Genomic DNA, 15129 nt, shown 5'->3' on the forward strand with positions numbered 1-15129 from the left:
AACTGTGGGTTCTTTGGATCCAGAGGTTTCATTAGTCTCATTCTTTGTTGACGTAGTTGAAGGGGCCGGGGGAAGCAAAGGGGGGCCAAGTACGGGATTTGGGCCTATTGATATAGGAGCAGGAGTCTCAATCTTTAGCTTAAGGGTCATTAATATTCCTAAATCATATCCCCTCATGTAAAATCTAACGCCCCAAGAATGACCATTTATCCATTTTTCATCTCTTTTTCCGGGATTACTAAAGGAAATTTTAAGGGGATGACACCATCCTGAACATTTACTCCGGTGTCCGGTATCCTCATTATGAGAATAATTAGCCGTTACAGTAATAAAATCCCAAGTTGAGGTGGGTTTCCAATTAGTATCCCCGGTAGTTTCACATCCCCAGCTTTTGCAATAAAAGTTTTCAGTTCCACCACATTTATAATTCAGAGATCAAGGGCGGTGGAACCCGGGGCATACGTAGAAAGTGAGGATACCAAGCATCATTCTTTTGCCTGCATTTTTGCAACCCGGCCCAAACCAGTTTCCGAAACTTTGGAAGGGGCATGAGAATCTTCTGTATCCCAATAAGGTGCTCCTATAGCCAATTTACAAACATCAGGAAAAAGATCTGGCCACCAGGTCCAGGGGGGTGCAGTATGACTAATGGACCAGGTTACATCTCCAGTCTGAGAAATTACCTGCCAAGTTAAACGTTGGGGGAGGTGAGGGCTAAAATCACTTACAGTCAATAAAGGCAGTAAAACCAAAATTATAAGTCCTAGGTTCGTAGAAGCTTGAGTTTGAGCGGGTTGTCGGTTCTTTGGGCCTGCCATCCTGATGATGCCGCCGCTGGTGCAGCTTTCACGTGTGAAGCATGGATCCAGGCAGCGATGCCGTCCACTTTTATGGCCGTTGGGGTGGTTAGGAGGACGGTGTATGATCCTTTCCATCGAGGTTCCAACGTCTGGGTTCAATGCCGACGGACGTATACGGAGTCCCCGACTTGGAAAGGATGAGTTTCTCCCGGTGTTCCCGGTTGGTAGGCCTCGGAGAGTTGGGACCATATCTCCTTTTGGACCAGTTGGAGTCCCAATAGCCTAGCATACAAGTCAGTGTTATTTTGACAGTCTGGTTTTATTTCTTCTCCTAAGGTGAGAAGGGGAGGTGGGGCCCCGTATAGCACCTCAAAAGGAGTAAGATGGTACCGGGAAGGTGTATTCCTAACCCGGAACAGTGCTAAAGGAAGGAGCACCGTCCAATCTGTACCGCCAGTCTCCAAGGACAATTTGGTTAGGGTCTCTTTTAGAGTTCTATTCATTCTTTCTACCTGACCTGAACTCTGGGGTCTATATGCACAATGTAATTTCCAATCAGTCCCCAAATATCTGGCCACATCCTGACTTACCTGGGCGACGAAGGCTGGACCATTATCAGACCCTATTACCTTTGGTGCTCCAAATCGAGGAAAAATTTCTTCTAAAATCTTCTTGGCTACTACAGCAGCTGTTTCTTTCTTTGTTGGGAAAGCCTCTATCCATCCTGAAAAAGTGTCTACAAAAACTAAAAGGTATTTATTACCGTACCTTCCAGGACGCACTTCGGTAAAGTCCACTTCCCAGTAAGTTCCTGGGCGGTCCCCCCTGAGTCTCTTTCCAGTTTCAAGTTTCCCTTTGTGAGCATTTACCTGTTGACATGGGACGCATTCCTGCACAATTTGTTCAGCTAATTTTGTCATTCCAGGGGTTTCGTACCCGGCTTTTTGTAACAAGGCTACCATCTTTTGAGTCCCCAAATGTGTCCATCTGTGCATCTGTTGTAACATGGATTCTGCTTGCTGAGGGGACAAAGTTTCTTTTGTTGTGGCCGGGATGATTTCTTCATCGCGGCCTGGTTTTTCAGGAACTTTATCTGACAGTCCTAAAATGACTTCTCCCGATGCTATTTTTCGGGCCACTTGGTCAGCCATATTATTTCCCCTAATTATTGGGGTATTTCCTTTTTATGTCCAGGGCAGTGGATGATACTGACTTTAGTAGGAAGCATGAGTGCAGTCAACAAAGCCACGATTTCGTCTTTGTTTTTAATTTCTTTGCCACCTGAAGTTAGTAGCCCTCTCTGTTGGTAAATGGCACCGTGGATATGAGCGGTAGCAAACGCATATCTACTGTCTGTGTAGATGTTTACTTTTTTATTCTCTGCCATCTCTAATGCCCTCGTCAGGGCAATTAATTCAGCTCGTTGGGCTGAGGTCCCTTGTGGTAGCGCCGCTGCCCATATGACTTGTTTTCCGTCTACCATGGCTGCCCCAGTTCGACGCTTACCTTCCTCCAGGAAACTGCTCCCATCCGTGAACCAGGTGAAATCAGCATCAGGGAGGGGCAGGTCCATCAGATCTGGCCTACTGCCGTGTGCTGCGGCCAGTACTTCCTGACAATCATGTATGATGGTGGAGCCTTCCAAGTCAGGATCAGGTAGCAAGGTGGCTGGATTGAGTCCTGTGGCTGGAGCAAACTTGATGAGATCTGAGTTTAGCAACAGGGTTTGGTAATGGGTCATCCTGGCATTAGTTAGCCACCTATCCGGTGGTTGACGGACTACATTTTCCAGGGCATGAGGAGCTGTTATCGTTAGATTTTGTCCTAAAGTTAGTTTGTCAGCATCTTTGACTAGAACGGCTACTGCAGCGATTATCTTTAAACAGGTGGGCCATCCTGATGCCACAGGGACCAATTTTTTTGACAAATAAGCAACTGGGCGATTCCAGGGACCCAATTTCTGAGTCAATACTCCTTTTGCAATGCCCTTATTTTCGGCCACATATAAATGAAAAGGTTTGGTTACATCTGGCAGTCCTAGGGCTGGAGCTGAAAGTAAAGCTCGTTTGATTTGGTCAAAAGCCCGTTGTTCCTTATCGCCCCAAACGAAAGGAGTGCTGTTTTTGGTTAGGGGGTACAATGGGGATGCCAGCTCAGCAAACCCTGGAATCCATAGTCTACAGAATCCGGCCGTCCCCAAAAATTCTCTAACCTGCCTGGCGTTTTTGGGAGCCGGAATTTGGGCCACCGTATCCTTTCTGCTCTCCGTGAGCCATCTTTGCCCCCCTTTTAATAGATACCCCAGGTAACTGACCTGTTGTTGGCATATTTGTGCTTTCTTGGCTGAGGCTCTATATCCCAGGGTTCCAAGTTCCGTTAACAGTTTTTCAGTACCCTTGATACAATCTTCTTGGGTCTCAGCAGCTAATAAAATATCATCAACGTATTGGAGTAATGTTACCTGGGGATTTGATTCTCTATATAATGCCAAATCCTGATGGAGGGCTTCATCAAAGATGGTCGGGGAGTTCTTAAATCCCTGAGGTAGCCGTGTCCATGTCAGCTGACCAGACATTCCCGATGTTGGATCTTTCCATTCGAAGGCAAAGTAGGGTTGGCTCAGGGGAGAGAGTCTTAAACAGAAAAAAGCATCTTTAAGGTCCAAAACAGTATACCACGTATGTTGAGGTGGAAGAGTGCTCAGGAGGTTGTAAGGGTTTGGAACTGTGGGGTGGAGGTCTGCCACCCGTTTGTTTACCTCTCGTAGATCCTGCACCGGCCGATAATCATTTGTTCCTGGTTTCTTTACCGGCAGGAGAGGGGTGTTCCATGCTGATTGACATCTTATTAAGATGCCCAAGTCTAGTAGCCTCTGTATATGGGGACGGATACCGTCTTTGGCTTCTCTACTCATGGGGTATTGATGGACCGTTATTGGGGTGGCAGTTGCCTTGAGTTCCACTAGCACCGGGGGCCGATTTTTGGCCATCCCCATTCCGGCAGTTTCTGCCCAGGCTTGAGGGAACCGAGTTACCCAATCTGTAACATTAACTCGTGAGGATGAAGGCTGCTCGTATAATTTATATTCATCTTCTAATTTCATAGTCAATATTTGAAGTAACCTTCCTTTATTATCAGTTATGGTGGGACCTTCTGGCTGAAAGTGGATTTGAGCCCCTACTTTGGAGAGTAAATCTCTTCCCAGCAAAGGATAGGGGCATTCCGGAATAATCAAAAATGAATGGGTTACTCGTCCAATCCCAAGATCTACTGTCCTTCGTGTGGTCCATGAATATTGTTTATTCCCAGTGGCTCCTTGTACCCATCACCTTTTAGCTGAGATAGGACCTTTTGAGTGGAGAAGGACGGAGTGCTGGGCTCCGGTATCTACCAAAAATTGAACAGGTTCCCCCTCCACTTTGAGTTACCCGGGGCTCGGGGAGAGGGTTCGAGCCCTGACTTTCCTAGTCTTCTTCTTCCAATGTTAAGATTTTGTTTCTGGTTGGCCTTCCTCCACTCTTTTTCTTAGGGCATTCTCTCGCCCAATGTCCTTTTTCTTTACAGTAGGCACATTGGTCCTTGTCTAATGGCCGCCTTCTGTCTGCCGTTCGCCCTTTCTGCCTATTTCTATCCCCTATATTTCTTCCTCCAACCACAGTGGCCAGTATCTTACTTAAATTCCTCTCCTGTCTCTTATCCCGTCTTATTTCACGGGCTTCCTGCTCTTTCTGCTTTCTTTCTTCCTTCTCTTCCTCTGTTTCTCTTTTGTTATATACTTTATCTGCCTCTTTTACTAACTCCTGAAGCGAAAATCCCTGCAAGCCATCTAGCCTCTGTAATTTCTTCTTAATATCAGGGGCCGCTTGATCTATGAAAGCCATTGCTATAGTAGCCCTATGTTCCTCCGAAGTTGGATCATAAGGGGTAAAGCGTCTAAAGGCTTCCATTAAACGCTCCAGGAACACAGTTGGAGATTCCTGGGGCCCCTGAGTGACTTCCCTTACCTTAGCCAAATTAGTGGGCCGTCTGGCCGCTCCATGGAGACCCGCCACCAGAGCCTGGCGATACACTTTCAGGCGCTCCCTACCTTCCGGGGCATTGAAATCCCAGTTTGGCCTGACGAGTGGGAAACCAGCATCAATCTCGTTAGGCAGCTGGGTAGGTTGCCCATTGGCGCCTAATACATTTTTTCTGGCTTCTAAAAGAACCCGTTGCCTCTCCTCAGTCGTTAGGAGAGTCTGGAGCAGCTGCTGACAATCATCCCATGTGGGCTGGTGGGAGAAAACAAGAGATTCTATTAAAGCGGTAAGGGCCTGTGGATTTTCGGAAAAAGTTGGGTTATGCATTTTCCAATTATAAAGATCTGCAGAGGAAAAGGGCCAATATTGGAGAGATCTATTCCCTTGGCCGTCGGGGGGGCCATACTCTCTAAGAGGTAGGGCAGTGGAGTCCGGGGAGATAGCCCTCCGGCTCCTAGTGCCCGCTGAGGGACCCCTTTCTTCTTCCATCATGGATGGTTCCCTTGGTGCCGAGGGCAGTGGAGCTGGGGGTCCTCTAGGTGGTAGGGGATTTGGGGCCGGAGGATAAGGGGGTGGGGAATCCAAAAGAAGCAAATCGGGCTGCGGGTCAGGATAAATCGCCTTCGGTGGATCCGGGGCGTCAGGTAGCTTTTCCGTGTTGGGGTTTTTCTTTAAGGCTAATATCTCCGACGCTCCTGATGTATGCGCGGACGTACCTGTTGAGGAAACAAAGGGCCGGACCCACGGAGGTGGGGAGAGAATTAAATCTTCCCAGACCAAGACATATGGTACTTGGTCTGGATGTCCGTGGGGATCTATATTAAATATCTTAGACTTCAGCAGCTTAATCTTGTCTAATAAAAAGGATCCTTCGGGGGGCCATCCTATCTGAAATGTTGGCCATTCAGAGGCACACAAAGTCTGCCACTTTCCTTTCTTTACCTCTACCGAAAAATTATGGGCTCTGGCCCGAACTTCGGTCCAATGGCTTAGGGTAAGGGAAAGAGGAGTCGTCATAGTTTGTCCCATTGTCGTCCGTCAGAGAAGAAGAATAGACCACAATACAGAAACAGTTAAAACTCCACGAAACACATATACGCATGGGCCACCGCGAGCTCGCTTCAAAACCGAAACTTCTTCAGATGGCAGTTATCACCAAGGGAACTGCCGAAACCGAGTGAAGGGGAGACAGAGTTTGCCTCTCCTTCCAGATGAGCCACCAGGGCGTCCCCTAGGGCTCATGGACGCCGGCTATTAGCACGTCTGCCTAGCCAGAGGTCCGATACAGATTCCATAATAAGCCGATTCTTACGGCTTTCCTCCGATAATGGCCCACAAAGAACAAGGGACAAACAGACAATCAAGCTCGAGCTTACCTGGTACCTCCAACTCCCGATGTTCTTGTGGTCCGGGGCGAGTGGAATCCCGGACGAGCCCCCAAATGTTAGACCTGCGCGGTCTCCTAGGAGTTTCAACTCGCCCAGGAAACAACAAGAGTCGGAAGTCGATGCAAAACGCAAGAGGTTTATTGAAGGCCGGTGCACCGGGGTTCCTTGGTCCTCACGCAGGAGGTCGAAGAAGGAACCCTTTTGGGCGCGAATATGTCAGTTTTATAGGTTCCCACTTCCCCGTATGTAAATTATAGATTTGGTTGTGTTCTCCTGCTGATTGGTCCCGGCTTAGGCTCGGACCAGAGAGGGAACTTGTCCCCAGCTGCCTGATTGGTCTTTGACAGACACCTTTTTTACATTTTGTTATCTCCCTCCTTCTCGGAAGGGGGCCGGACATCCTGGAAATTCACCCATTGTCTAAGAAGCCCCTATTGTCTGGAGAGTTCTTAATCATTAGCTGGAACAATGTCTCTCGAGTCCCACAATGCAGCACCCCAACTCACCTTTCCCTTAAGCAAGCATAAGTTGGTTTTCTACATTTGAGACCCTGTTCTGTTTTGTAATTCAGTTCCTGGGTAGCCAAGTTTACATTCCGTGTATTAGTGATACCTTATGATATTTCTTTTTCTGTGTGACTTATTTCTCTTAGAATCATCGTACCTGAGTCCACTCATTATGCTGCTACGGGTCTGATGACATAGATTTCATTGCTGAGTGATATTGCATTGTACGTAAGTACCACAAATTCTTTATTCATTTTTCGCTTTCTGTGATATTGAACTTGTACCATAAACGAGGTTCTTGTAAACAGAGCCTTCCCAAACTTTGGGGTGGCTGTGTCTTTTTGATTTGAATTTCCCTAAGCTATAGGAGCATAAGTGGAAGTGCCCTAGGCTCTGTTGCTTTGTTTTTTAGATGTTTCAGGAAACACCATACACTTCTCCAGAGTGGCTGTTGGCAATTTACATCCCGCCCATCAGCATAACAAGGCTCCCAGTTCTCCATGGCCTGTCCTGCCTTTCTGGATTTTACACTTTTTTCAGATGGCCCTTTTGCCCGTGGGGCAGTGAGACTTCAATGTAGTGCAGATTTCCTTTGCAAGCTTGCTTGGTTGGCCAAAAAGGGCGTATGCGTTTTTTCCTGAATATATTCAGGAAAAAACGCATACGCCCTTTTTGGCCAAGTGCATCATTGTGGACGTTCTGCCTCTTTTCCTATGCTTTTCATGCAATTCCAGTCTACCTCCTGAAATCGGTTTCCTGCAATTCTGCCTCGCTTTCAAGTCCTCTTGGCAGCCTTACTTCAATATATTTTTGGACGATAGTTGTCATTTATAACTCTGCAGGTTTGTGAATTACAGTGCCCCTGAGCTCCTTTCTTCAATTCGCTTTCCTGTGAGCTGGCCGCAACACCGCAGGATTGCTTCAGGCCCTAGTGTGGTTCCGGCACGGCAAGCTGAGCCTTTGGTTAATTCCTCTTCCTGGTGGGAAATGAGAGTAAATTTGCCCGTCCAGACACCTCCAGCTAGTCTCTCATTGGTTCTCCCTATTCCTGTTCATTTCCCGCAGAAATTGCAAACTGGGCCAAACAGGACGTTAAAGGCACTGACTCTCCAAGTGGGGAGAGTGTTAGTAAAGCGTCTGGAATGTTGCACCCGAGTACCAGGGGACGAAAACTGAGACACATTTGAACACGTTTCCCGATCACACGGTGGATCATACTCTGGGTTCCACATGCATGTTTTAGCTGAAGGAGGAATCCCTTAAACCTGGAGAGTTGTGACCCATGGAATGGGTACCATGAAATATGACTTCAAAGGGTCTGCATTTGCTCACCAAAACTCACCAATCCTATCACTGCTGCGTTTATGCTGCTGTACACACGCTTGATTCTCTTTCAGAGACATGTAAATCCATAGGTTTCAAGATTCTTACTAGTCAGGTATATTCTTAGGCGTTTAATATGGTGTGTTGAGTCCACTTCATTGAGCAAGGAGTAGCTCTTGTCTATTACATATTTGGCTTATGGAACGGTATCTGTGCTAATTTCAATCTCTGGTTTTATGCAGCACCCCAACTCACCTTTCCCCTTAAGCAAGCATAAGTTGGTTTTCTACATTTGAGACCCTGTTCTGTTTTGTAATTCAGTTCCTGGGTAGCCAAGTTTACATTCCGTGTATTAGTGATAACTTATGATGTTTCTTTTTCTGTGTGACTTATTTCACTTAGAATCATCGTACCTGAGTCCAGTCATTATGCTGCTACGGGTCTGATGACATAGATTTCATTGGTGAGTGATATTGCATTGTATGTAAGTACCACAAATTCTTTATTCATTTTTCGCTTTCTGTGATATTGAACCTGTACCATAAACGAGGTTCTTGTAAACAGAGCCGTCCCAAATTTTGGGGTGGCTGTGTCTTTTTGATTTTAATTTCCCTAAGCTATAGGAGCATAAGTGGAAGTGCCCTAGGCTCCGTTGCTTTGTTTTTTAGATGTTTCAGGAAACACCATACACTTCTCCAGAGTGGCTGTTGGCAATTGACATCCCGCCCATCAGCATAACAAGGCTCCCAGTTCTCCATGGCCTGTCCTGCCTTTCTGGATTTTACACTTTTTTCAGATGGCCCTTTTGCCCAGGGGGCAGTGAGACTTCATTGTAGTGCAGATTTCCTTTGCAAGCTTGCTTGGTTGGCCAAAAATGGTGTATGCGTTTTTTCCTGAATATATTCAGGAAAAAACGCATACGCCCTTTTTGGCCAAGTGCATCATTGTGGACGTTCTGCCTCTTTTCCTATGCTTTTCATGCAATTCCAGTCTACCTCCTGAAATCGGTGTCCTGCAATTCTGCCCCGCTTTCAAGTCCTCTTGGCAGCCTTACTTCAATATATTTTTGGACGATAGCTGTCATTTATAACTCTGCAGGTTTGTGAATGACAGTCCCCCTGAGCTCCTTTGTTCAACTCGCTTTCTTGTGAGCTGGCCACAACACCGCAAGATTGCTTCAGGCCCTAGTGTGGTTCCGGCACGGCAAGCTGAGCCTTTGGTTAATTCCTCTTCCTGGTGGGAATGAGAGTTAAATTTGCCAGTCCAGACACCTCCAGCTAGTCTCTCATTGGTTCTCCCTATTCCTGTTCATTTCCCGCAGAAATTGCAAACTGGGCCAAACAGGAGGTTAAAGGCACTGACTCTCCAAGTGGGGAGAGTGTTAGTAAAGCGTCTGGAATGTTGCACCCGAGTACCAGGGGACTTAAACTGAGACATATTTGAACACGTTTCTCGATATCACGGTGGATCATACTCTGGGTTCCACATGCATGTTTTAGCTGAAGGAGGAATCCCTGAAACCTGGAGAGTTGTGACCCATGGAATGGGTACCTTGAAATATGACTTCAAAGGGTCTGCATTTGCTCACCGAAACTCACCAATCCTATCACTGCTGCGTTTATGCTGCTGTACACACGCTTGATTCTCTTTTGGAGACATGTAAATCCATAGGTTTTAAGATTCTTACTAGTCAGGTATACTCTTAGGCGTTTAATATGGGGTGTTGAGTCCACTTCGTTGAGCAAGGAGTAGCTCTTGTCTATTACATATTTGGCTTATGGAACGGTATCTGTGCTAATTTCAATCTCTGGTTTTATGCAGCACCCCAACTCACCTTTCCCTTAAGCAAGCATAAGTTGGTTTTCTACATTTGAGACCCTGTTCTGTTTTGTAATTCAGTTCCTGTGTAGCCAAGTTTACATTCGGTGTATTAGTGATATCTTATGATGTTTCTTTTTCTGTGTGACTTATTTCACTTAGAATCATTGTATCTGAATCCACTCATTATGGTGCTACGGGCCTGATGACATAGATTTCATTGCTGAGTGATATTGCATTGTACGTAAATACCACAAATTCTTTATTCATTTTTCGCTTTCTGTGATATTGAACTTGTACCGTAAACGAGGATCTTGTAAACAGAGCCGTCCCAAACTTCGGGGTGGCTGTGTCTTTTTGATTTGAATTTCCCTAAGCTATAGGAGCATAAGTGGAAGTGCCCTAGGCTCTGTTGCTTTGTTTTTTAGATGTTTCAGGAAACACCATACACTTCTCCAGAGTGGCTGTTGGCAATTGACATCCCGCCCATCAGCATAACAAGGCTCCCAGTTCTCCATGGCCTGTCCTGCCTTTCTGGATTTTACACTTTTTTCAGATGGCCCTTTTGCCCGTGGGGCAGTGAGACTTCAATGTAGTGCAGATTTCCTTTGCAAGCTTTCTTGGTTGGCCAAAAAGTGCGTATGCGTCTTTTATTGAATATATTCAGGAAAAAAAGGATACGCCCTTTTTGGCCAAGTGCATCATTGTGGACGTTCTGCCTCTTTTCCTATGCTTTACATGCAATTCCAGTCTACCTCCTGAATCGGTATCCTGCAATGCTGCCCCGCTTTCAAGTCCTCTTGACAGCCTTACTTCAACATATTTTTGGACGATAGCTGTCATTTATAACTCTGCAGGTTTGTGAATCACAGTGCCCCTGAACTCCCTTCTTCAACTCGCTTTCTTGTGAGCTGGCCGCAACACCGCAGGACTGCTTGAGGCCCTAGTGTGGTTCCGGCATGGCATGCTGAGCCTTTGGTTAATTCCTCTTCCTGGTGGGAAATGAGAGTTAAATTTGCCCGTCCAGACACCTCCAGCTAGTCTCTCATTGTTTCTCCCTATTCCTGTTCATTTCCCTCAAAAAATTGCAAAGTGGGCCAAACAGGAGGTTAAAGGCACTGACTCTCCTAGTGGAGAGAGTGTTAGTAAAGCATCTGGAATGTTGCACCCGAGTACCAGGGACGAATACTGAGACACATTTGAACACGTTTCCCGATCACATGGTGGATCATACACTGCGTACCTCATGCATGTTTTAGCTGAAGGAAGAATCCCTTAAACTTGGAGAGTTGAGACCCATGGAATGGGTACCATGCAATATGACTTCAAAGGGTCTGCATTTGCTCACCGAAACTCACCAATCCTATCACTGCTGCGTTCATGCTGTTGTACACACGCTTGATTCTCTCTCGGAGACATATAAATCCATAGGTTTTAAGATTCTTACTAGTCAGGTGTATTCTTAGGCGTTTAATATGGGGTGTTGAGTCCACTTCGTTGAGCAAGGAGTAGCTCTTGTCTATTACAGATTTGGCTTATGGAATGGTATCTGTGCTAATTTCAATCTCTGGTTTTATGCAGCACCCCAACTCACCTTTCCCCTTAAGCAAGCATAAGTTAGTTTTCTAAATTTGAGAACCAGTTCTGTTTTCAAATTCAGTTCCTGTGTAGCCAAGGTTACATTCCTTGTAGTAGTGATATCTTATGATGTTTCTTTTTCTGTGTGACTTATTTCACTTAGAATCATCGTACCTGAATCCACTCATTATGCTGCTACGTGTCTGATGACATAGATTTCATTGCTGAGTGATATTGCATTGTACGTAAATACCACAACGTCTTTATCCATTTTTCGCTTTCTGCGATATTGAACTTGTACCGTAAAGGAGGTTCTTGTAAACAGAGCCGTCCCAAACTTTGGGATGACTGTGTCTTTTTGATTTTAATTTCCCTAAGCTATAGGACCATAAGTGGAAGTGCCCTAGGCTCTGTTGCTTTGTTTTTTAGATGTTTCAGGAAACACCATACACTTCTCCAGAATTGCTGTTGGCAATTTACATCTCGCCCATCAGCATAACAAGGCTCCCAGTTCTCCATAGCCTGTCCTGCCTTCCTGGATTTTACACTTTTTTCAGCTGGCCCTTGTGACCAGGGGGCAGTGAGACTTCATTTTACTGCAGATTTCCTTTGCAAGCTTGCTTGGTTGGACAAAAAGTGCGTATGAGTTTTTTCCTGAATATATACAGGAAAAACGCATATGCCCTTTTTGGCAAAGTGCATCATTGTGGACGTTCTGCCTCTTTTACTATGCTTTACATGCAATTCCAGTCTACCTCCTGAAATCGGTTTCCTGCAATTCTGCCCCGCTTTCAAGTCCTCTAGGCAGGCTTACTTCAATATATTTTTGGACGATAGCTGTCATTTATATCTCTGTAGTTTTGTGAATTACAGTGCCCCGAGCTTCTTTCTTCAACGCGCTTTCTTGTGATTTGGCCGCCACACCGCAAGATTGCTTCAGGCCCTAGTGTGTTTCCGGCACGGCACGCTGAGCCTTTGGTTAATTCCTCCTCCTGGTGGGAAATGAGAGTTAAATTTGCCCGTCCAGACACCTCCAGCTAGTCTCTCATTGGTTCTCCCTATTCCTGTACATTTCACGCAGAAATTGCAAACTGGTCCAAACAGGAGTTTAAAGGCCCTTACTCTCCAAGTGGGAAGAGTGTTAGTAAATCATCTGGAATGTTGCACCTGAGTACCAGGGACGAAAACTGAGACACATTTGAACACGTTTCCCGATCACATTGTGGATCATACTCTGCGTACCTCATGCATGTTTTAGCTGAAGGAAGAATCCCTTAAACCTGGAGAGTTGAGACCCATGGAATGGGTACCATGCAATATGACTTCAAAGGGTCTGCATTTGCTCACCAAACCTCACCAATCCTATCACTGCTGTGTTTATGCCACTGTACACAAGCTTGGTTCTCTTTTGGAGACATATAAATCCATAGGTTTTAAGATTATTACTAGTGAGGTATATTATTAGGCGTTTAATATGGGGTGTTGAGTCCACTTCGTTGAGCAAGAAGTAACTCTTGTCTATTACATATTTGGCTTATGGAACAGTATCTGTGCTAATTTCAATCTCTGGTTTTTTTTTTTTTTGTACGGAGGCCTATCATTGTTGTGGCGTCTCCCGTTGCGGAGCACAGGCTCCAGATGCGCAGGCTCAGCAGCCAAGGCTCACGGGCCCAGCCACTCCGTGGCATGTGGGATCCTCCCGGATCGGGGCACGCACCTGTGTCCCCTGCAACGGCAGGCGGACTTTCAACCTCTGAGCCACCAGGGAAGCCCTCAATCTCTGTTTTATGCAGCACCCCAACTGACCTTTCCCCTTAAGCAAGCATAAGTTGGTTTTGTACATTTGAGACCCTGTTCTGTTTTGTAATTCAGTTCTTGTGTAGCCAAGTTTACATTCCGTGTAGTAGTGATATCTTATTATGTTTCTTTTTCTGTGTGACTTATTTCACTTAGAATCATTGTACCTGAATCCACTCATTATGCTGCTACGGGCTTGATGACATTGATTTCATTGCAAAGTGATATTGCATTGTACATAAGTACCACAAATTCTTTATCCATTTTTTACTTTCTGAGATATTGAACTGGACTCTAAACGAGGTTCTTGTAAACATAGCCGGCCCAAACTTTGGGTGGCTGTGTCTTTTTGATTTTTATTTCCCTAAGCTATAGGACCATACGTGGAAGTGCCCTAGGCTCTGTTGCTTTGTTTTTTAGATGTTTCAGGAAACACCATACACTTCTCCAGGGTGGCTGTTGGCAATTTACATCCCGCCCATCAGCATAACAAGGCTCCCAGTTCTCCATGGCCTTTCCTGCCTTTCTGGATTTTACACTTTTTTCAGATGGTCCTTTTGACCGGGGGGCAGTGAGACTTCATTGTAGTGCAGATTTCCTTTGTAAGCTTTCTTGTTTGGCCAAAAAGGGCGTATGCGTTTTTTGCTGAATATATTCAGGAAAAAACGCATACGCCCTTTTTAGCCAAGTGCATCATTGTGGACGTTCTGCCTCTTTTCCTATGCTTTTCATGCAATTCCAGTCTACCTCCTGAAATCGGTTTCCTGCAATTCTGCCCCGCTTTCAAGTCCTCTCGTCAGCTTTACTTCCATATATTTTTGGACGATAGCTGTCATTTATAACTCTGCAGGTTTGGGAATGACAGTGCCCCTGAGCTCCTTTCTTCAACTCGCTTTCTTGTGAGCTGGCCGCAACACCGCAAGATTGCTTCAGGCCCTAGTGTGGTTCTGGCAAGGCATGCTGAGCCTTTGGTTAATTCCTATTCCTGATAGGAAATGAGAGTTAAATTTGCCCGTCCAGACACCTCCAGCTAGTCTCTCATTGGTTCTCCCTATTCCTGTTCATTTTCCGCAGAAATTGCAAACTGGTCAAAACAGGAGGTTAAAGTCACTGACTCTCCAAGTGGGGAGAGTGTTAGTAAAGCATCTGGAATGTTGCACCCGAGTACCAGGGACGAAAACTGAGACACATTTGAACACGTTTCCCGATCACATGGTGGATCATATTCTGCATGCCTCATGCATGTTTTAGCTGAAGGAAGAATCCCTTAAACATGGAGAGTTGAGACCCATGGAATGGGTACCATACAATATGACTTCAAAGGGTCTGCATTTGCTCACCGAACCTCACCAATCCTATCACTGCTGCGTTTATGCCACTGTACACAAGATTCGTTCTCTTTCAGACACATATAAATCCATAGGTTTTAAGATTTTTACTAGTCAGGTATATTCTTAGGCGTTTAATATGGGGTGTTGAGTCCACTTCGTTGAGCAAGGAGTAGCTCTTGTCTATTACATATTTGGCTTATGGAACGGTATCTGTGCTAATTTCAATCTCTTGTTTTATGCAGCACCCCAACTCACCTTTCCCTTAAGCAAGCATAAGTTGGTTTTCTACATTTGAGACCCTGTTCTGTTTTGTAATTCAGTTCCTGGGTAGCCAAGTTTACATTCCGTGTATTAGTGATACCTTATGATATTTCTTTTTCTGTGTGACTTATTTCTCTTAGAATCATCGTACCTGAGTCCACTCATTATGCTGCTACGGGTCTGATGACATAGATTTCATTGCTGAGTGATATTGCATTGTACGTAAGTACCACAAATTCTTTATTCATTTTTCGCTTTCTGTGATATTGAACTTGTACCATAAACGAGGTTCTTGTAAACAGAGCCTT

The sequence above is a fragment of the Lagenorhynchus albirostris genome, chromosome 1 (genome assembly GCF_949774975.1).
Source record: "Lagenorhynchus albirostris chromosome 1, mLagAlb1.1, whole genome shotgun sequence".
Lineage (NCBI taxonomy): Eukaryota > Metazoa > Chordata > Mammalia > Artiodactyla > Delphinidae > Lagenorhynchus > Lagenorhynchus albirostris.